This window comes from Mastigoproctus giganteus, chromosome 4 (genome assembly GCF_048544385.1).
Source record: "Mastigoproctus giganteus isolate SK-2022 chromosome 4, ASM4854438v1, whole genome shotgun sequence".
Taxonomy (NCBI): Eukaryota; Metazoa; Arthropoda; class Arachnida; order Uropygi; family Thelyphonidae; genus Mastigoproctus; species Mastigoproctus giganteus.
In genome coordinates, this window is record NC_143578.1 from 218,821,439 (window position 1) to 218,845,705 (window position 24,267).

Consider the following 24,267-nt stretch of genomic DNA (forward strand, 5'->3'; position numbering starts at 1 on the left):
AAACATGGATTTGTCTCAAGCTAGATTTAAACAAACTTGAGGTATTAAAAATGCGATGCCTGCGGCAGATTTTGGGAATCTCACTTCGTGACCGCATCACTAATGATACCATCCGCACCAGATGCCAACAGCAACCAACCATTGTAGACCAAATCCAGAAGCGAAGGCTTAGATGGTTTGGCCACGTATGTAGAATGGGCACGAACAGAATACCATCCACACTTCTTTGGAGACAACGACCCACCCAATGGAGCATCCAATGGACCGCGCCTAGGAAAACGGGGCCAAGCAAGTGGAAAATGACTTGAAGGGCCAACGTCTCGACCTTAACCAGGCCAGGACTGACGCCATGGATCGTAAAGTATGGAAGAGCGTCACAGAGCAAGTCCGAAACCCTGCGGCACCTACAGCAGCATACTGGTTGCGTGGCCAACTGCCTATCCCAGCTGCCAGCTAAGGACCAAGAAGAAGAAGAAGAAGAAAAAGAACAGGTGCATGTATACTTGCATGTACACCAATGCTAGGAGTTTGGTAAATAAATTTGATGAATTTGAAGTATTGCTCAAAGCATCAAAGGCGGATATTGTTGGGATATCAGAGACGTGGTGTCACACAGATATAAGGAATGCAGAACTTGAATTTGGGGAGTACAATTTGTACAGAAAGGATAGACAGGATAGGAAGGAAGGAGGGGCTATGCTATTAGTTAAGAAACACAAAATCCAAGGAAGTCAAGCCAGTCGACATCTCTGGACAGTGCAGTGTCGAGTCAGTTTGGTGTGACATAAGCATTGGGGGATCAAAATTGAGAGTAGGAGTGTGCTATAGGCCTAATGACTCTGATGAGTATAATAAGAAAGTGTACAGGGAAATAGAGTGGGCCAGTAAATCAGAGAGTCTTATAATTAGGGATTTTAATTTCCCAGATATTGACTGGAATTTGTGGGTTGGTCACTCACACACTAGCAAGGCTTTTGTGGATTTATTGGATGATTGTTTCTACATTAGCATGTTCGGAAGGCAACTAGAGGAAGTAATACTCTTGATTTGATTATCAGTAGTGATTCTTCATGCATTAAGAATCTGCAGATAGAGGAACCACTAAGTGGCAGTGATCACAGTGTGCTGAACTGGGATTTATTCAAAGAGGTAATTACCATCAGGGGTAAAGGGAAGGGTTATTGCTTTCGTAAAGGTGACTACGATGGTCTGATACAGTATTTAAATTCTATACAGTGGGGCCAACTGATGATGTTACCAACAGCAAATTCAAAATGGGAAGCATTCAAAGAACTTATCTTGGAAGCTACTAGGCTTTACATAGCAACTAAGAAATATTGTTCAAGGTTTAGGCCTAAATGGATGTCAGATGAACTAATGAGACACATGGCAGAGAAGAAAAATGCATGGGATACATACAAATTAACACGTGACACAGAAGCCTATGATAGATACAAGTTTGTTTGTTTGTTTGTTGTTTGGTTTTTAGGAGCATTAGCAACTAAGGCCATATTGCTCCGGGATATGCGGTGGTCATTCCCTGACCTTTCCGCATCCTCCATATTTGTGGTGACGGGCTCGAACCCCAGTCTAATCAAGAAGCGTGTGCTACGCACTGCTGCTCCTTCCCACCTGGCTACTAGATACAAGTTGATCTGTAACCAAGTTACAAAGGAGGTTAGGCAGGAGAAGGCAGATTACGAGAAATCTTTGGCAAGGGATGCAAAGAAAAACAGCAAAGAGTTCTTTACTTATGTAAACTCTAGAAGGAAGGGGATGAATCAGATTGGTCCACTTGATATCAATGGGTCAACTGTTGTTGATCCTGCTCAGGTAGCTAACAAACTAAATGAATATTTTGCATCGACATTCACACATGAGGAGTTATTCAGTGAGGGGAATCCCAGAGGTGTATTCAAGTCTGGCAGTAACCTAGATAATCTTGTAATAACTGAGAGTAAAGTGGAGGAGAAATTGTTGAAGATAAACTCAAGAAAGGCACCTGGGGTGGATGGGATCTATCCAGTTATATTAAAGGAGGCAGAAAAGGAAGTAAGCAAACCCTTAGCCATAATTATGAGAGATTCCTTGGGGAGGTACCTATAGACTGGAGATGTGCAAATTTGACCCCAATTCACAAAGGAGGATCAAAGGCTGACACAAGTAATTATAGACCTGTGAGTTTAACTTCTGTTCGGGGAAAATTAATGGAGGCACTGGTTAAAGAAGCACTGCAGGATCATCTAGACAAGATTTCAGTTATAGCTCAGACACAGCATGGTTTTGTTAAGGTGAAGTCTTGCCTGACCAAATTGATTGGATACTATGATGCAGTCACAAAAGAACTGGATGCAGGGAATAACTTTGATATTATATACTTGGATCTTAGAAAGGCTTTTGATACTGTTGCACATGGAAGACTGCTGCACAAATTGGAGCAGTGTGGCATTGGAGGCAAATTGCTGCTATGGATAAAAGGGTGGTTGAGGGGGAGAAGACAGAGAGTGGTAATCAATGGACACTGCTGTTTGTGGAGTAATGTTATTAGTGGAGTCCTCAGGGTTCGGTGTTGAGTCCATTATGGTTTTCGGTGTTAATATATAATACTGATAATGGTATATCAAGCTTAATGTCCAAGTTTGCAGACAATACAAAGGTTGGCAGGGTTGTCAAGGACACTACTGACGCTATGCTGCTACAACAGAATCTGGAAAGGTTGAGCAGATGGGCTGAGAGGTGGCAAATGAAGTTTAACATTGACAAATGTAAAGTACTACATATGGGAAACAGCAACCCCAGGGCAACGTATCAACTGTGTGGTACTACACCGACAGTGGTAGAGAATGAAAACGACCTGGGGGTAATTGTGCAGGCAGATATGAAGTTCTCTTAGCAATGCAGACGGGCTGCAAGAGTAGCTCATGGTGTCTTATCAATGATATACAGGAATTTTTCTAGCAGGGATAAGGAGGTGATTATTCCCTTGTATTAGGAAATGGTCAGGCCACACCTTGAGTACTGTATACAGGTCTGGAAGCTTCATTTCAAGAAGGATATAGAGCTGCTGGAACGAGTACAGAGAAGGGCAACAAGATTAGTGAATGGGACAAAGGGTTGCTCTTACGAAGAAAGGCTTAAGTTTTGCGAATTAGTGCCTGGAGACTAGGCACCAGCAAGGTGATCTGATAGAAGTGTATAAAGCCTTGAATGGGTTCAGCATGCTCAATGCTGATGGGATTCTGCCTCTTGCTCAGAATAATCACCTGAGAAGGCATAAATTCAAATTGAGGAAAGACAGATGTAGGATAGAAGTGCGGAAATTTGCCTTTAGCCAGCGGGTAGTTGGTTGGTGGAACAGACTTCCATCCCTCGTTGTGGAAGTGGATAGCCTAAATAAATTTAAGGCTCAGCTGGTCAGGTATTTCGAATGAACGGAGGGGTGAAGTGAAAGTTTTTTTTTGGCTGATGCTGCATAAGCTTGCTTTCTTGCATCATATGCCTCTACTAATGCTATTCTGGAAAGGGTTTGGAACATTAATAGTAAACTCTTTTTTAGGAAAAATCTCCATTCTGCATAAATAAAATACATGCATAGAAGCCATGTCCAAATTAGCAAGGCTTTACTGTCTGCCTCTTCCTTAAGTTGCACAATGTGTAACTTACGTTACTCTCATATCAGATACCAAAAAAATAATAACTCAACTGGCTGCTACACCAGTACTATGTCATCACATTCTTTGCTACATGAACAGTTTTTTCACCAAATGTGGAATTGCTCAAATCTAAGAATCTCCAGTTCACCAAATGAACTATTTTTCTTTTTTGCAAATGAGGTGGGCAGGGAGAAAGCCATGTATTTGATGGCATATAAACGATGAAAAATAATTAGCAATCAGCTTTCCAGAAGTGATTCCAATAGTGGGAAAATTACTGAGCTGAGTGTGTCAACATCAAGAGGACACCAATTTGAAGTGAATCAAGTAGCCTTCTATAAATATACTTACTGCTGCTATATAATAGCAGTCTGAATACTTTTTGAACAGACGTGTGTGTGTGTGTGTGTGTGTGTGTGTGTGTGTGTGTGTGTGTGTGTGTGTGTGTGTGTGTGTGTGTGTGTGTGTGTGTGTGTGTGTGTGTGTGTGTTTTATTGGTTTCAGGATCAGCAATAGTATGGATGGAAAGAGTATGCTCTCAAAATGTGCAAATACAAACTTTAAACTCTTCATTCATATACATTTAACTTATTGTTATCTATTAATGTCAACACTCTGGACCATTAGAGGAACTTACAGGCAAAATAATCTATCATCCATTAATTTAATTAGTTTTGCCTTCACTCACCGAAATTGATATATGTGAACCTACAATCTCACGACAATAGTATTCTGAAAACAGTTTGAACTGTATCATTAAATTCTCATTTAAAAAAAAATATCTATTCTGCTGAAATAAAATATAAGACAGAAGGCAATCCAAATTAGTGAGGTTTACCACATGCTTCTTCCTTAAGAAAGATTACTGCATAAGCCCTGAGAAGTTACTGTATAAGCCTGAACATGTTGGGACCATGGGTAAGATTCAAGGATGGATGGCTATGTAGCTGCAGATCATGAAGTAGAGGGTTATAATTAATGGTGACTCTTCAGACTAATCTAACATTAGATGTGGGATCCTCCAAAGTTTCGTTCTGGGATCAATATTGTTTCTGATTTTCATAAATGGTATTGAAGAAGGGAGAGAGGGTTTGATATCAAAACTTGCAGTTGATGTGAAGTTTCGAAGTGTGGTTGTGAAGTTTGGTTAATGATCAGCACCAAACAGCACTCCTTCAGGATAACTTGGATAGGCTTCAAGGACGCTGAGTAAAGCAGCAACCTATGTTTTAATACAGCAAAATGAGAGGTCTAAAGAACAACAATCTCAACACATACATGGTGGTTATAAAATACGTTTCCCTATTCAGGACACTGTAGTGTCAAAACAGTTATAGTTAGCACTGTGAAAATCAGTGGATATGTTAAGGTATGGGGAAGTGATTTGTAGAAGAAAAAAAAATTTGTTCAAATTTCAAGGGAACTCTGGTCGCAGAAGAGAACAGTCGGTGGATTTTTGGCTGCTGTAAAGAGAGATAAGTATTTAGATAGTTTTACCATATTCTTCGTTAATAATTAATATACTACATTGTGTTTTACAAAGATATTAAATAGGTTTAGTAGCATTCGTTAGCTTCTTATTTTGAATTTAACTAGTGATTTTTGGAAGTTACGACTCCCGATGTTGGCGTCAATAATGTTGAACTAGCTGCCATATTGTAATCAATAAGAAATAGTACAATGTATACATCTAGAACTGAAAACATAAGGTATAATGTAAAACTAGAAAACGTATTACGAAGCACTGTATTAGGGATCTGTTAGCTTACTATAGTATTATCAATTAATCAAAAATATTTATTAATCTTATTAAATCAATGGTAATCAATGGACACTGCTCATCGTGGACTAATGTTATTAGTGAAGTCCCTCAGGGCTCAGTGTTGGGTCCATTATTGTTTTCTGTATTTATAAATGATACTGATGATGGTATATCAAGCTTAATGTCCAAGTTTGCAGACGATACAAAGGTTGGCAGGGTTGTCAAGGACACTACTGACACTATGCTGCTGCAACAGGATGTGGAAAGGTTGAGCAGATGGGCTGAGAGGTGGCAAATGAAGTTTAACATTGACAAATATAAAGTACTACACATGGGAAACAGCAACCCCAGATCAACGTATCAACTCTGTGGTACTACACTGACAGTGGTAGAGAATGAAAGGGACTTGGGGGTGGTTGTGCAGGCAGATATGAAGTTCTCTGAGCAGTGCAGACGGGCTGCAAGAGTAGCTCATGGAGTATTGTCAATGATATACAGGAATTTTTCCAGCAGGGATAAGGAGGTGATTATTCCCTTGTATAAGGCAATGGTCAGGCCACACCTAGAGTACTGTATACAGGTCTGGAGGCCTCATTTCAAGAAGGATGTAGAGCTGCTGGAACGAGTACAGAGAAGGGCAACAAGATTAGTGAATGGAACAAAGGGGTGCTCTTACGAAGAAAGGCTTAAGTTTTGCAAATTACAGTGTCTGGAGACTAGGCACCAGCGAGGTGATCTGATAGAGGTGTATAAGGCTTTGAATGGCTTGAGCATGCTCAATGCCGATGGGATTCTTTCTCTTGCTCAGAATAATCACCTGAGAGGGCATAAATTGAAATTGAGGAAAGACAGATGTAGGATAGACGTGTGGAAATTTGCCTTTAGCCAGCGGGTGGTTGGTTGGTGGAACAGACTTCCATCCCTTGTAGTGGAGGTTGATAGCCTAAATAAGTTTAAGGCTCAGCTGGACAGGTATTTTGAACGAACAGAGGGGTGAAGTGGAAGTGGGTTTTTTTTTTTTTTTTTTTGGTTGATGCTGCATAAGCTTGCTTTCTTGGATCAAATGCCTCTACTAATGCTAATGCTAAAATTCCATTGTTAATTAAACTGTATTTAAATGGAAATCATGACCCAGACTAGAGCTGAGAAACAAAGATCACAGGCTAGCGTGAGTGCTGTGACTCGGAGAAGAAACGAAGTGGCCGATTCTCCAACGCATCACAGACTCAAAAAATGTGTGAAATGTGTGCTGAACTTTCTAAAACAGGACATGATCTAGCCAAGGAGGATGTCTTTGTGTATGCTAGATGCCTGGAGTGTCAAGAAATTAGGCATCAACTCAGCATTGTGATGGGCATCTATGAGAGCTTGAGTTGTAGGGGGTAAATGCCCTCGAAGAAATTAATGAGGGGCCCATCATGCTCTCAGCTGCCCATTTCAACGGCAGAGCTGACTCCTGTGTATCAGGCAACACAGAGACAATCTCAAAGGAAGAATGTGCTGGTCCCAAAGGAACTAGTTATTGTTGGCGATTCTATTTTCAGGGAGACAGGGAATATACAATGCAAGAAGGATAGGTGGAACAGGACTAGAGTGTGTCTGCCAGGGGCAAATGTTGATGACTCTGTACAGCAGATATCTTTTAAGGGCACAAAAGGTAATATTGTTGTACATGTTGGAACTAATGACATTAAGAGTAAGAGATCTGCAGATTTACTCAACAAGTCAATGTTGAAAAAAGTTGCGAGTTAGGGTTGAATGTGAAAGTGTCTGCAATTCTGCCCAGACATGATAGGAGGGAGTATATGATGAGAGCCTTGTCGATCAGTTCAGCCCTAGAGAGATTGTGCAAGGCTAAAGGTGTAGAAATGTTCTCAGCCTGGTCTGTGCTTGTTTACAGGAGAGACTGTTTCTACACGGATGGGATACACTTAAATAGAAAGGGTGCAAGAATATTTGCTGATGCTATCGAGGCAGTGTTAGGTGGGTGGGAAAACTGCTAGCTTGGGGAGATACACAGACTAAAAGGTTAACAGGAGCTGCAGGAAGAGGCAAAAGTGATTCTTGCACTGCTTCTATTACAATGAGCAGCAGCATGGAAAGCGAGGCAATGGAGATTTCCAGGACTGTTGGGAGTCAGAGTGGAACAAATAAATACATGGGCTATGTTAGGGTAACTAAGAGTAGAAACAGGTGCATGTATGTACACCAATTCTAGGAGTATAGTTAATAAATTTGATGAGCATGAAGTGCTAGTCAAGACCTCAAAGGCAGATATTGTAGGGATATCAGAGACGTGGTGTCACACAGATATAAGCAGTGCAGAATTGGAATTTGGGGAGTACAACGTGTACACAAAGGATAGACAGGACAGGAAGGGTTATGCTGTTAGTTAAGAAACAAAATCTAAGGAAGTGCATCCAATTGATGTTGGTGGACAATGCAATGTTGAGTCTGTTTGGTATGACATAAACACTGGGAAAGGAAAAATGAGAGTAGGTGTATGTTATAGGCCTAATGAATCTGATGAGTATAATGAGCAGTTGTGCAGAGAAATAGAATGGGCAGGAAATCAGAATGTCTTATAATGGGGGATTTTAACTTTGACACTCGTGGTGGTCACTCGCACACTAGCAAGACTTTTTTGGATTTATTGGATGACTTCTACAGCAGCATGTTCGAGAGGCAACCATAGGGAGTAATACTAGTGATCTGATTATCAGCAGTGATTATTCAAGCATTAAGAATTTGCTGATAAAGAAACCACTGGGCGACAGTGATTACAATATACTGATATGGGAATTACTTAAAGATGTAACTGCAGGGATCTCAGACAGTTTAAATTCTGTATTGTGGAATCAATTTTGAATTCTAAATGGGAAGCCTTTAGGTTACCATTTTAGGTTAGCATATTAGGGCAAGTTACCATTGAGAAAAGTGACCATTAGTGCTTCTGAGTGCTACTAAATTGATACTAAACTGATATTATTGTGTGTTGTGTTCACGCACCAATCAGCACATCGTTTGCCACGCCTACCTGTCAATCAATATATCGTTCTCGACTTTTGCTCCTGACTGATAATGCCTACTGTCTGTTTACCGATCGAGCAGCACTAGAGTGCTGTATCGGGAAACTAATTTTAAACATAAGTTATCCGACGTTTCTCATTGTTCTCGTGTTAGCTTTCTTTACCTTCGCTGAAAAATGTATGGGATGCATATAAACTGTCAGGTGACACAGAAGCCTAAGGCAGATATAAGCTTGTCTGTAATCAAGCCACAAAGGAGGTTAGAAGGCAAAGGCAGATTACGAGAAATCTTTGGCAAAAGATGCAAAGAAAAACAGCAAAGAGTTCTTCATTTATGTAAACTCTTTAAGGAAAGGGATGAATTAGACTGGACCACTTAACATAGATGGGTTGACTATTGATGATCATGCTCAGGTAGCTGATAAACTGAATAAGTATTTTGCATCTATATTCACACATGAGAAGTTATTGAATGAGGGGACTGCCAGAAGTTTATCAAACTCTAACAGGGAGCTAAGTGATTTTGTAATAACTGAAAGCAAATTGGAGGATAAATTGTTGAAGTTGAGGATAAATTGTTGAACATAAGGAAGGCACCTGGGGTGGACGGGATCTAACCAGTTATATTAAAGGAGGCAGCAAAGGAAGTAAGCAATCCCTTAGCCATTATTATGAGAGCTTCCTGGGACTCAGGGGAGATCCCCATGGACTGGAGGTGTGCAAATGTATCACCAATTCACAAAGGGAGTTCAAAAGGTGAAAGTAACTATAGACCTGTTAGTTTAACTTGTGTTCCGGGAAAACTAATGGAGTCACTGGTTAAAGAAGCATTGCAGGATCATCTAGACAAGACTGCAGTAATAGTTAAGAGACAGCATGGGTTTGTTAAAGGGAGGTCTTGTCTCACCAATTTGATTGGATACTATGATGTGGTCACAAAGGAACTCAATGTCAAAAATAATTTTGATATCATATACTTGGATTTCAGGAAAGCTTTTGATACTGTTGCACATGGAAGACTGCTATGCAAATTGGAGAGGTATGGCATTAAGAGTAAGTTGCTACAATAGATAAAGGGATGGTTGAGTGGGAGACGACAGAGAGCGGTAATCAATGGACACTGATCTTTGTGGAATGATGTTATTAGTGGGGTCCACCAAAGTTCGATGTTGGCTCTTCGTGGACAAATGTTATTAGTGGAGTTCCACAGGGTTTGGTGCTGGGCCAATTGTTGTTTTGTGTATTCCTCAATGATATTGTTGAAGGTATATCGAGTTTAACATCCAAGTTTGCAGATGATACAAAGGTTGGCAAGGTTGTTAACGACAGAAAAGACAGTATGTTACTCCAACTGGATCTAGATAAGTTGGGCAAATGGGCTGAGAAGTGGCAACTAAAGTTTAACATTGACAAATGCAAAGTATCGCATATGGGTAGAAATAACCCAAGAGAAATGTACCAACTGTGTGGTACTACACTCAGGGAAGTGGAAAGTGAAAAAGACCTGGGGTAGTTGTGTAGTCAAATATAAAGTTCGCTGAACAGTACAGACATGCGGCCAGGGCAGGTCATGGAGTCTTGTCAATGATATATAGAAATTTTGCTAGCAGGGACAGGGAGGTGATTATCCCATTGTACAAGGCCTCATTTTGGAAGGATGTAGAGTTGCTAGAACGAGTACAAAGAGGGGCAACAAGATTGGTGATGGGAACAAAGGGGTGGTGTTCTTACCAAGAAAGGCTGAAGTTCTGCAAATTGCAGCACCTGAAAAGTAGGAACCTGAGAGGTGATCTGATTGAGGTGTACAAGGCATCAAATGGGTTGAGCAAGCTGAATGCTGATGGGATTCTTCCTCTTGCTCAAATTAAGAACCTGAGGGGGCATATATTCCAACTGAGGAAAGACAGGTAGAATGGATGTGTGGAAGTTTGCCTTTAGCCAGCAGGTGGTTGATTGGTGGAACAGACTTCCATCTTTTGCTGTGGAAGTTGATAGCCTAAATAAATTTAAGGCTGAGCTGGACAGGCATTTGGAACGAACGGAGGCGAGAAATGGGAGGGGTTTTTTTTTTTTTTTTTTTTGGCTGATGCTGCATAAGCTTGCTTTTTTGCATCATATGCCTCTACTAATGGACACGCCGCTTACGCAAATGACATCCTGTTAGATAAAAGCAGAAAGGCCAACACCACCATCAATAACCATTATGGCTCTTACAAAAAAAGGAACGTGCTGTTTTAGTAAAACTGTTCTACCAGAATAATAGTAACGCTAATGCAGCACTACATGAATATCTGAAACTTAAAGGTTTGCATAAAGGACCTTTGACATCAGTGGGGCTTCGAAAACTAATACAGTAGAACCCCGTTAATCCGGACTTGACAGGACCACACTCTGTCCAGATTAACTGGAAGCTATCTTTAACATACCGGTTTTTTTTAGTAACTAAATTGGTTTTTATATTAAATTAATAAAACAATATTTTAGAGTAAAAATTTATAAAAAGTAAAAGAATATGGTAAGTAAACAAAATACTGTATAAAGCAATTAAGTTTTAAGGTAGAACTTCATATTACACAAAATTAAACACAAAACAAAACTATTTTTGAAAAGTTTACTTGAAATAATCCTCAATGTTTTTTTTGCTTTAATTTTGAAACTCGCTTTTGGGCACCACGATCTCACAACCATTTCAAGGTCAGAAGCTCATTAGCTGATGTGTCATCCTGTCTCCAGAAATAAATTAACACCTACTCCAGCATTTAGGTTGCTTCAGTGTGACTTGTGCCAGTTGTTTCCTAACACACTTCATCATCTGAGTTGTCGTCTCCATTAGCCTGCAACGATGATGATGAGCATGCTTGCACAATGTCTTTCTCAGTGAGGATCTGATGTCTTAGATCATTATCACACATTATCCATGGGGCAATGTCTAAATTTGTTATGTTTGAACAACCCCTAGACATTGAAATAACTGACCAAAATCATTATCATCCTTGTTGTCGTCATCAGGATCTGAAAAAATACCCATTTCTTCCTCAGATCTTTCGATTGGAACATCAGGCCAAAGTTTTTTCCAGCATTTGATAAAGGTTGTCTTGTAAATTTCGTCCCAAGCTGCAACAGAAAAATAAATGACTGTCTTTATGTTAGCATTTTTAAGAAGGTCAATAAAGTTTGATTTTTGTTGAAGTGCCACTTGTTGTTGTTCTAACAGTGAGATTATCAATTTCTTTCTGTACTTCATCGTTTCACAGCCTCTATAATTTCCTTGATCCATAGGCTGCAATAGTGCAGTAACATTGGATGGCAAAACTTTTACAAAGATGTAAGATCTCAATTATTCTTCTGCTGGGTAGGTTGGAGCGTTATCAATGAATAATACTGCTTTTTTTCCCAGTCTTTGATCCCTTAAACTAAGGAAACAAACGAGATGAAAAACCAATCTTTAAAAAGAGCTGAGCTCACCCAAGCTGATTTTTGTGACATGTACTTAGCTGAGAGGGAATTTAAGTTGACATTTTTAAGATTGCAGGACACAGCAGATTTTCCTATGACTAACAGTGGTAACTTTAAATTCCCAGATGCGCTACTGAACAAAAGCAATGTCACTCTTTCCTTATTCAATTTATACCCTTTAGAATTTTAGCAGAGGCATATGATGCAAGAAAGCAAGCTTATGCAGCATCAGCCAAAAAAAAAAAAAAACACGCTCCGATTTCATCCCTCCATTCATTCCAAATACCTGTCCAGCCCAGCCTTAAATTGATTTAGGCTATCAACTTCCACAACAAAAGATGGAAGTCTTCCGCCAACCAACTACCTGCTGGCTAAAGGCAAACTTCCGCAAAACTTCCTCAATTTGAATTTATGCCCTCTCAGGTGATTATTATGAAAAAGAGGAAGAATCCCATCAGCATTGAGCATGCTCAAACCATTCAAGGTTTAATACACATAAATCAGATCACCTCGCAGGTGCCTAGTCTACAAACACCGTAATCTGAAAAACTTAATCCTTTCTTCGTAAGAGCAACCCTTTGTTCCATTCACAAATTTTGTTGCCCTTCTCTATATTTGTTCCAACAACCCTACATCCTTCTTAAAATGAGGCCTCCAGATCTGTATACAGTACTCTGGGTGTGGCCTGACCATTCGTTATACAAGGGGATAATCATCGCTGCTAAAAAAATTACTGTATATCATTGACAAGACACCATGAGTTACTCTTGCAGACTGTCTGCACTGCTCAAAAAACTTCAATTCTTCAAATTACCCCCTTATAATTCTCTACCACTGTCAGTGTAGAACCACAGAGTTGATAAGTTACTCTCGGGTTACTGCTTCCCATATGCAGTACTTTACATTTGTCAATGTTAAACTTCATTTACCACCTCTCAGCCCATCTGCTCAACTTTTCTAGATCCTGTTGCAGCAGCGTACTGTCATTAGTGTCTTTAACAATCCTGCCAACCTTCGTATCGTCTGCAAACTTGGACATTAAGCCTGATATACCATCATCAATATCATTTATAAATACAGAAAACAACAATAGACCCAACACTGAACCCTGAGGAACTCCACTAATAACATTAGTCCACGAAGAGCAGCGTCGATTGATTACCACTTTCTCTCTGTCTTCTCCCACCCACTCAACCATCCCTTTATCCATAGCAGCAATTTGTCTCCAATGCTGCACTTCACCAATCTGTGCAGCAGTCTTCCATGTGCAACAGTATCAAAAGCCTACTAAGATCCAAATATATGATATCAAAGTTATTCGCTACATCCAGTTTCTTTGTGACCACATCATAGTATCCAATCAAATTGGTCAGACAAGATTTCTCCTTAACAAACCCATGCTGTGTCCGAGCTATAACTGAAGTCTTGTCTAGATAACCCTGCAGTGCTTCTTTAACCAGTGCCACCATTAATTTTCCTGGAACAGAAGTTAAACTAACAGATCTATAATTACTTGTGTCACACTTTGATCCTCCTTTGTGAATTGGGGTCACATTTCCACATCTCCAGTCCATGGGTACCTCACCTGAGTCCAAGGAAGCTCTCATGATTATGGCTACAGGTTTGCTTACTTCCTTTGCTGCCTCCTTTAATATAACTGGATAGATCCCATCCACTCCAGGTGCTTTTCTTATGCTTATCTTCAACAATTTCTCCTCCATGTTCCTCTCAGTTATTTCAAAATCATACAGCTCACTGCCAGAGTTTAGTTCACATCTGGCATTTCCCTCCGTGAATAACTCCTCATGTGTGAATGTAGATGCAAAATACTCATTGAGTTTGTTAGTCACCTGAGCAGGATCATCAATAACCAGTGGACCAATCTGATTCATCCCTTTCCTTCTAGAGTTTACATATGTAAAGAACTCGTTGCTGTTTTTCTTTGCATCCTTTGCCAAAGATTTCTCATAATCTCCCTTTGCCTGCCTAACCTCCTTTGTGACTTGGTCACAAAGGAGGTTAGGCAGGCAAAGTAACCTCCTTTGTGACTTGGTCACAAAGGAGGTTACAGACCAGCTTATATCAATCGTAGGCTTCCATGTCACCCATTAATTTATATGTATCCCATGCATTTTTCTTCTCTGCCACATGTCTCATTAGTTCGTCTGACATCCATTTAGGCCTAAACCTTGAACAATATTTCTTGGTTGGTATGTAAAGCCTAGTACATTCCAAGTTTAATTCTTTGAATGTTTCCCATTTTGAATTTGCTGTTGGTAACATCATCAGTTGGTCCCACCGTATAGCATTTAAATACTATCTCAGACATCCGTAGTCACCTTTACAAAAGAAAAACCCTTTCCTTTACCCTTGATGGTAGTCACCTCTTTGAGTTAATCCCACTTGAGCACACTGTGATCATTGTCACCTAGTGGTTCCTTTATCTGCAGTTTCTTAATACGTGAAGAATCACTATTGATAATCACATCAGGAGTATTACTCCCTTTAGTTGCCTCCCGAACATGCTGATGTAGAAAATCATTCAAACACTCCACAAAAGCCTTGCTAGTGTGCGAGTGACCAACCCACAAATTCCAGTCAATATCTGGGAAATTAAAATCCCCCATTATAAGACTCTGATTTACTGCCCCACTCTATTTCCCTGTACAGTTTCTTATTATACTCATCAGAGTCATTAGGCCTATAACACACTCCTACTCTCACTTTTGATTTTTGAGTGCTTATGTCATACCAAACTGTAACGACACTGCACTGGTCTAGCGATGTCAACTCTCTGCACTTCCTTGGAATTTATGTGTTTCTTAACTAATAGCATAACCCCTCCTCCTCCTCCTCCCTTCCTATCCTTCCTTTACCCATTGTACTTCCCAAATTCCAGTTTTGCATTCCTTATATCTGTGACACCACGTCTCTGATATCCCAACAATATCTGCCTTTGATGTTTTGACCAACACCTCAAATTGATCAAATTTATTTACCAAACTCCTAGCATTGGTGTACATGCAAGTAAACATGAACCTGTTCCTATTCTTAGCTACCCTAACACAACCCATGTGTTTCCTTGTACCGCAATGACTCCCAGCAGTCTCTGAATCTCTTGTATCTTGTTTTCCAGGCTGCGTTTTTTTTTTTTTTTTTTTTTTTGTTAGTTGTTGGCAGATCGGCTTCTATGGTCATAATGCACCTCCCAAAGTTTTTTGCATTTTACTCTGATCCAAGTCCAAGGCGGGCACTTTACCCACCTGGCTGGCCCGGTTGGCTCCAGGCTGCTGCTCATTCCAATAGAAGCAGTGCAAGAATCACTTTCACCTCTGCCAGCAGCTACTGTTAATCTATTAGTCCGTGTATCTCCCAAAGCTAGCAGTTTTCCAACCCAACTACCACTGCCTCGACAGCATCAGCAAATATTCTTGCACCCTTTCTATTTAAGGGTATCCCATCCCTGTAGAAGGAGTCCCTTTAGCTGAAGAGTCAAGTGTTTTTTTGGGTAACATTTTTAAAAATAAACCAGTCTCGTCAGCATTAAAAATTTGGGATGGAACTAAACTTTCTTCACTAATAAACTTGAGAAACTGTTTTTTAAATTCTTTGCTTGCAACACAATCACCAGAAAGACTTTCACCTGTAATTCTGAACTGTTGAATTCCACAACACCCCTTCCACCTTGATAACCACCCCAAACTCTAAGTTAAATACGGGTCACCTCCTAATTTTTTAAGGCTAAGAGCCCTTGATTGAAGGATTGGGCCTGAAAGAGGAATCCCTTGCTCTTTCTTGACAAAAACAAATGTATAAGGCCTTGTCCAAATTTTCATATTTTGTCTGCTTAATGGCTCTATTTCCTAAACTGTCTTTGGCCACCATTTTTGCACAAAAGTTTTCAATTGCTTTCCAATTTTATTTCCAATCGGAAACAGTTTGTTTTTCCACCCCTATATTGAGAGCGATCATTCTTAAACTTTCCTTCTTATCAATGTGAAAAAGCGGGTTCAGTTTTTTTCCATCGACACGGTAACACTTTCTTTTTGTTGCCATCTTCTGCTAACCCAAAACCACAAAAAAATAAATAAAAACACAAGTAAAAACACACTAAAGAACTGAGGTAAGGTATACACATGGAGAATGCTAGCTACAGCTGTCAACTGAATAGACCAGCACTTGAGATTATCTTACGATCGTCTCCGACCATACCAGGTGATCTGGTCAGATTTCTGGAGGTCACAACCATAAAACAACAGAAACATTTAGCAGTTCCCTGTTTATTAGGCTTTTCTATTAGTGCAATCTATTATAAAAGGGTAGTAAACACGATCTTATCGAATTTGGGATAATACCAACAGCTGGAATTCTGTGGATTTTTGCGTTATTACAGTGAAAAGTGTTTCCCCTTACATGAAATCTTCAATCACATCAAAAACATAAATATATTTTCAGAATGTTCTCTTCATTTGTATTTTTCAAGTTTCGTAACTTGTTACTCCGTTCTCACTTCTGCGTATAGTGTTAGTTGCAATTTGTGAGTGCAGTATTCTTTGTTATTGATTATCTTTTTTATTGTTTTAAATTTTAAAACCCCTCCCAAATATCACTGAACAGAAATTTTTTTTTTTCGATAGTTAGAATTTTTCCCAACTGAAAATCCATTCCGGATTAACAAAAAGTCTGGATCATTAAGGTGCAGAATAATGGGGTTCTAGTGTAAAGAAATTTGAAGTGACTGGGGAGTTAGGTGTAATTCCAAGCAGGGGACGACCATGTATCAGAACAGAGGTAATGGATGAAGTAGCTGTTGCAATGGCCTCCAGGTCAGAATGCGAAACACTACCAGTCAGTTGTGCCAGAGACTTGAACCTTCCTTGGTCTACTGTACATAAAGTGCTTTGAATTATTTTACGTTGGGTCCCAAACAAGATTCACGTAGTGCAAGAACTAAAGTCTTGTGATCAGCAACAACAAATAGACTTTGCTTTACGATTTCTGGCTCATATGGAACTTGACGATACATGGACTCGAATGATTTTGTGGTCTGATGAGGCACATTTCACTCATGGGGCTGTAAATGCACAAACCTGCCGAATATGGGGAACTTCTTGTCCATCTGCTCTGCATGAAAGACCAATACAAAGTCCATACATTACAGTAGGGTGTGGATTCACAGCAGAGTTTATAATCGGACCATTTTTCTTTGAAGAGCCTACACCTCATGGCTCCTCCCTTAAGGTGTACAGTAACTAGTGCACAGTACTGTGCTCTTCCAAAAGATCACATTATTCCAGCTCTGCAAGAAAGGCAATGCGTGAAGACCATAGTGTTCATGCAAGATATTGCCCTTTCCTATGTTGGTCAACAAATGAAGGAACTGCTCCGTTCTACATTCATTGTTGTTGTTTGTTATTTGGTTTTTTTAGGAGCATTAGCAACTAAGGCCATGTTGCTCCAGGGATATGCGGTGGTCATTTCCTGACCTTTCTGCATCCTCCATATTTGGTGGTCACGGGCTCGAACCCCGGTCTAATCAAGAAGCATGTGCTACTTACGCTACTCCTGCCAACCTGGCTGGAGGCACCGTTCTACATTTGGAAATGATCGCATCATTTCTAGAGACTTTCCACAGTTCTGGCCAGCCCGATTACAGATCTCAATCCATGTGATTTCTGGCTATGAGGATACCTGAAAGACAGTTTACCGTGGCAGCATAAAGATGCTGGTCGATTTGAAAGCAAGCATTAAACAGCAAGACACCAACGTGCAAAATGAGATGCTGCGCGAAACTGTGTTGCATGCAGTCTTCCGTTTTCAGAATGTAATTTCAAGTGAAGGAAAGCACATAGAATAATATATGTAGATTTCTAAGTTCTGAAATTAAAATCTAATCCTAAGTTAAGTATTCAATCTCATGTTTACAGTGACAATTCCTCCCCCACCCCCCGTGGCAGTAGTTTGAACTAATTTTTTTCTTCTACAAATCACTTCCCCATACCCACCGATTTTCACAGCTCTAACCATTTTGACAGTAGGGTCTCCTGAATACCGAAACTTATTTTATAACCACCTGGTACTACCCTTTCAAGGGGTTGAATTAAAAAAAGTAGATGAAAAAAGGGAATTGAGGGTAATAACAGGCATATGTGAAGCTTTCCATTCAGTGCAGACAAGAGGCAAGGAAGGTCCAAGATGTCCAATCAATGATTTATTGAACTTTTGCTTGTGGACACGGGGATGTCATAATCCCCATTTCCATCTTTTTTTTTTTTTTTTTTTATGTAAACCCCAAACACGAGAGGTATTAGAACCTATAGTATTTGGTACCATGCATGGGTTGGAGGTTGAGAATATGAAAGAAGATATTTGTTGACATTGGACTTGAACTTCTGGAGAATACATACGAAGGAAGGTTGTTCCAGAAAACAGCAGTTGAATGAATAAACGAGGAAGATGAAAAGTTGGTTCTGTGAGTTTGAAGTTGAACAGTAGATGGATGTTGGCTGGTAGCGGCATGTGTTCAGACAGTTTTGAAAGAGGAAGCGGGAATTATAGAAGCCAATTCAGAAGAACAGTGCCCGTGGAAGTATCTGTAGAAAAGGCATGCAGCAGAAACAGAATGTCTATGAGACAGAGGGTGGAGAGACTCTGTTAGAGATGAGTCATTAATTAACCTAACTGCCGTCTTCTGAATGGAATCTAGAAGCCTGAGAGAGGTTTTATGGACACCACCCCAGAGGTGGAAACAATATTCCATGGTAGGAGGAATTCGCAATTCAGTATAGAGTGAACAGCTGTTTGGAAGAAAAGTAATGCATGCCAAGAATGAAAGAGAAAATCAAGTGTTTTAGATACAGAGGAAGCAATATTTGTAATGTGCTTGTGCCAAGGGAGACTAGAAGTCAGGGTAATCCCCTAAAGAGATATATCATCTTGCCTAGAAATCGGAGTGTCACCAAAGACAAGCATAAGAGTAGAAGAATCCTTTTTTGTGAGATATAAGACAGGACTGAGTTTTAGAGGGACTGAAACCAACTGAGTTGTCTTTGCCCCACTGGAGAATTACCTGGAGATCGGCATTTAAGGAATTGGTAGCGGATATTCGAGAAGTTGAAGCTGATTGAGCAGGGCAAGGTTTCTCGAACCAGAAAGTGTACTACAATGTGCTATCATCAGCAAAACTATGGATAGGATTTCCGGTCAGTGCAAGTAGGTAATTAATATACAAGAGGAAAAGAATGTGGGGGGGGGGAAGAACTGAACCTTGGGGAACACCAGCATTAGAGGAGAAGTTAGAAGACAGAGAGCCATCTACCATCACCTTCAGTGAGCGGTCAGAGAGAAACTGGATAACCAATTATAAAAAACAGTTGGCAAACCATAAGATGGAAGCTTGTTTAGAAGACCTTTATGCCAAACATGATCAAAAGCCTTTGAGATGTCAAGAGCAACTACTTGTGTTTCACCGAACTTTTCCATTGAATTTGTCCATAAATAGTAACATAAGCCAAAATTTCACCAGTGGATCGACACTGACGGAATTCATACTTGCGATCATTGATCAGATGGCAGGTTTCTAGGTGGTTTAAGAGTTGGCGGTTAATTGATTTCTCCATTACTTTAGAAAGAGAAGTAATTGCAATGGGATGATAATTGGATGGGAGGGGATTTGTCACCCTTTTTAGGAACTGGCTGGATATGAGCAAATTTCCAAGCAGAAGGAAAAACACCTTTGGAATAAGAAAGTGAAAAGAGGCGGCAAAGAATAGGAGTAAGTTCAGGAGCACAGGTTTTGAGAACAAGTGGAGGAATACCATTAGGACCTGGAGCTTTCTTGGCATCAAGATTCGTCAAAATCCTTCTGACATCCTTTTGAAGGAAGACCACAGGAGGCATTGAATGGAGCGTGTTGGGTATGGTGAGAGGTGTTTTACCAAGATCATTAATACATGAGTTGGAAGAAAAATGGGATGTTAGCAGGTCAGCTTTATCTAGGCTGAAGTGACAACAGAACCATCTGGTTTGGACAGAGGTGGGCAAAAGTTGCAGTCAATAGCTTTGGCAAGAGACCAGAATGCACATCTAATATTTGGGCAAGAAGCAAGTTTTCTACTCTTAGCCTGTTCAAAATCTAGTTTTTACTGTTCAAAATCGCCATCGCCAAAAATAAAATTAATAACCCGATCAGACATAACAATAATACAAACAACCGCATAGTCCTCCCCTATTACAGTGAACTAGTAGGACAGTTCCAGCGTATATTCAACGATACTGATATCTCTCTTGTCTTTTCTGCTTAAAATAAACTCTGATCTTTCTTCAGCTCTTACAAAGACACACATAAATATCCCATCAGCGATCTTAATAATATAATATACCTTATCAACTGCCAGCCAAACTGTGACACCTGTTACATTGGAAGCACTACTACAAAATATGGCTCATCTAAAACCTCTAATACCTGTGCATATTAATACCTGTGTGTAAACTCAAACAGCTATAGGATTCTTCAATATGAAACACTAGCCATTGAGTGGTATCGACACCATTCCAATCTTAAAGTCTTAAACACTAAACTTCCCTTCAACTTTTCACTGATTTGGAACCTCTCGTGGTTGAGGTTACCACATGTCAAAAAGTGCATCACGAGAGTATAAATAATTTCTTAAATATCGCGCGCGTTCCCTACCCACTCAATTGCCGACTCTGAAGACGTTGTAATCCAATGAAAGTCCCCGTAATGACTATTGGCCCACTACATTATTTATTTAATTTCAACTATTTTTTCCCTACTTTAATGACAACCAAGGATTAGATGTGTACACACCTGCTTCCTTGCGCTTATTCTAATTTCCGAAATAACACTATTTTTTTCGTCCCTCCTTAGTTTGTTTAACTCAACTATTCATCCTAAATATTAACCAACCCTTTTTAATTAAACCATGCAGATTTATTCAAGGTGATTATTATAATAGATATTAAAATATATATACAAGAATAGGATCAAATGTTCCGGGATTAATTATATTAAATATATCTGAAAGTCATAAGTTTTATTTTAATTGTAGCCTAGAATACTTCATAGCAGGAGGCACATTTTCATTACTTATACTCAAATGTCTATTTTCTTGTTTTGTTTATGTTAAGTAATTTCATATCATGTTTTTTTAGAATATCACTTTTTGAAGAAAGACGTAAAAAATGTTGCTTCTGTTCATGAAATCAGCCTCAGCAACTGAAGAATAACTTCTGAAGCAAATGTTGAAAAAGTTTATCAAGTGGTAGGATAATTAAATGATACAAACTATATGCATCAAATTCAGAAGTGTTTGTGGGCCAAACAAACAGTTCTTGGTGAGGGGGTTTCGGGCCACATTAGTGTGCAAAAAACATATTGGTAGCATTAACGAATAATTAAAGTATTAAATAATTCACATATTTCCCTTTACTGCAAAAAAAGCAATTTCATGACATTTTTGAAAATTAACATGTCATGAATTTTGTTTAAATTTTATATTAGTGTACTTCCTTAAAGTATCACCATTTATTATTTTCAAACCTGTGAAAGCTGACAACACTTGGTGGGGCATATACAGGCTGTCGTGATGATGATGCAAGGTGTGAGAGAACTGGCCAGTCAAAAACTGATGATCTCATCACCTACTTTAAAAGCATTATTTAGACAATCTTCAAATAATAATTGAAGATATGCCCTTTCAAGTTGGACAACCTGAAAGGCCATATCAAACTGTGGCTACTAAGCCAGCATCTAATATTTTAAACATGAACATTATGCAACCTCTTTGTTCAAAAGTTTTTTTTAACAGCTCATCAGATGAAAATAAGATGTGAAAACTTTTTCAGAATAACTAGTAAATGGATGTAATTTGTAATCGTCACCCAGTATTTCCATAAACAGTGATGGATATGTTGTTGTTTGGTTTTTAGGAGCATTAGCAACTAAGGCCATATTGCTCCAGGATATGCGGCGGTCATTCCTTAACCTTTCCGCATCCTCCGTATTTGGTGGTGACGGGCTCGAACCCCGGTCTAATCAAGAAGCGTGTGCTACGCACTGCTGCTCCTTCCCACCTGGCTACGGAGGCGCCTCAGTGATGGATAATGAAACATGGTATTATCTTGGAAAATCACAGACAATGCATCAATAATCTGAACAGAAATTTCCTATGTTTTCAAAGAGGAAAAATTCAAATTAACAAGTCTAAAGCTAAAGTTATGGTAGAATTATTTTTTTGACTATAAAGGTTAATTCATTATAATTTTTATTTGAATAAAAAATTAGTTATATTTGAATAAAACAATGTACTTAGAATTTCATTAAGCACTTAAGAAATACAATCAGAAGAAAGAGACCTAATATAACAAGGAATTGAAAATTACTCAACATGTTCCTGTTCATCATGTAGAAACAATTCCGAATGCCTTTCTAAACACCCTGTAAATGTCTTACAACATTCTCCTTAGTCATCTGACTTTACACCGTGTGACTTATTATTTTTTTTTTCCAAAGTAAAGAATCCAATAAAAAGTAGTAATTTTCTAGCAAAACAAAAATTATGGAAGCTACCACAAATGCTACCATAAAGGTACTCTAAAAAAAAATAACTGAAAAAAATGTTTTTGTCAACTATATAACTGACTAAGAAAACAATATGTAAATAGTGAAGATTATTATTTTTTAAAATTCAATTTGTGATTAACTATACACATTATATTTTATTAAATAAAAATTCAGCTGTTAAAACTTTCTGATCCAACTTAGTATCAAAAAATTGAGACTACTTTTAACTAAAAATTTCTTACCACACAAACCAACCTAGCTGACAAATCTTCAAAAGTTACTTTCTGTAAAATAAATTTAAAGCATTACTGTCTCAAACTGTTCTGGATAAATAAATTCACATAAGAAATTATATTACACTATTATTAACATTAATTTAGCACTACACTGCATTTAGCCAATTTTAAACTATACACATGTAGTTTAAAAGAATGAATACTTCAGATTTATATAGATCTATTTTTTTTTAATAAACAAAAGGCAATTGAAGGTTTATTTAGTTCAACACTAAATGGGAAGGGTAACAGTTTGGATTTAATATAACGGCATATGAAGGGAACCATTGTTTTATGCATGGTAATGTAAAATTATGAAATTTAAAAAAAAAAAAAAAAGGTAAGTCTTTACAATCTGATACCCCTTCCGCCTGATCATTGCAAATAGTAGCGTTTGACATGCCTAGCCTAGCCTGCTATTGTTAGTCTTAGTTAGAGTAATTAACCCCAGTTGCCACTGTTTTAAATGGCAGCAAATGGGGGATAACCACCCTAACTTAAGTTTATCCCCCATTTGCCTCTGTTTTAAGGAGCAGTAAGTGGGGGATAAACACACCCAAGACTAACGGATTCATGAGTAAAATGGTTTTGGTAATCTATTGTATAGAAGATTATGGACACATTTTTCGTTTGAATAAGTAGTTCAAAATGAAATCTATTAAAAAAACTATTTCTTTCACTTGAATAATCCACCACCAAGAGAGAGAGTAAAGTGTGTTTTCTCAATCTATGTACAAGTGACAAGATACATTAAACCTAGATTTGCAAGAATTATGTCAGAGGCATTGATATCAGGGCCGGCGGAAGCAGGCCTGCATTGCAGGTGGGCGCCAATACAAGGTGGGTGCCGTTTCAAAGTTAGTATGAAGTTTCATTCTTTCTTTAAATTTTTGTAAACGAATTAAGTAATAATGATTAGGAAAGTCAATATAACTGCTGCAAATTTACATATTCTGCATAAAAATAAAAATAAATAAATAAATTGCCATTTGTTTGGGGGTACCCATTTCAGCTTTGCATGTGGGCGATGTCCAGCCTAGCACCGGTACTGATTGATATACCCCACATAATGCAAGTATGCCATTGGTGCATCCGAAAAAGCAGGACTAAAATATTTACAAAATACTACACATTTACAAATATACTAACTATATAATAATGGTGTAAATGCACCACACACCACAGTTTAGCCATAAATTTAACTAGCTGAGTAGTGTAAAGGCACCATTTGATTTTAGCGTTAGCATTAGTAGAGGCATATGATGCAAGAAAGCAAGCTTATGAAACATCATCTAAAAAAAAAAAAAAAAAAGTGTAAATTTTATCTCATATTGTGGTTACCTTCACGATGAGATACCATGTATTGCACTACTTCGAATAAATAACACTCCTCTAGTAGAGGAGACTACTGTAATTTTTTCTCAGTGGGCACCACCACCCAGACAGCACTGTTTTGGAACTTGTTGGCTCACTCATCGGTGGGCAGGCAGGTACCCTGATAAGGCAA

General features: G+C 38.8%; 1 protein-coding gene across 1 annotated transcript in view; it reads right to left on the minus strand.

Moving 5' to 3' along the window:
* Nucleotides 1-24,267, minus strand: part of LOC150087411 (xaa-Pro aminopeptidase 1-like) — a 532,432-nt gene that overhangs the window by 462,397 nt on the left and 45,768 nt on the right. The window contains exon 2 of the mRNA XM_090372051.1: nucleotides 22,728-22,769. The gene's annotated coding sequence lies outside the window, so the exon portion shown is untranslated. The remainder of the gene's footprint in view (nucleotides 1-22,727; nucleotides 22,770-24,267) is intronic.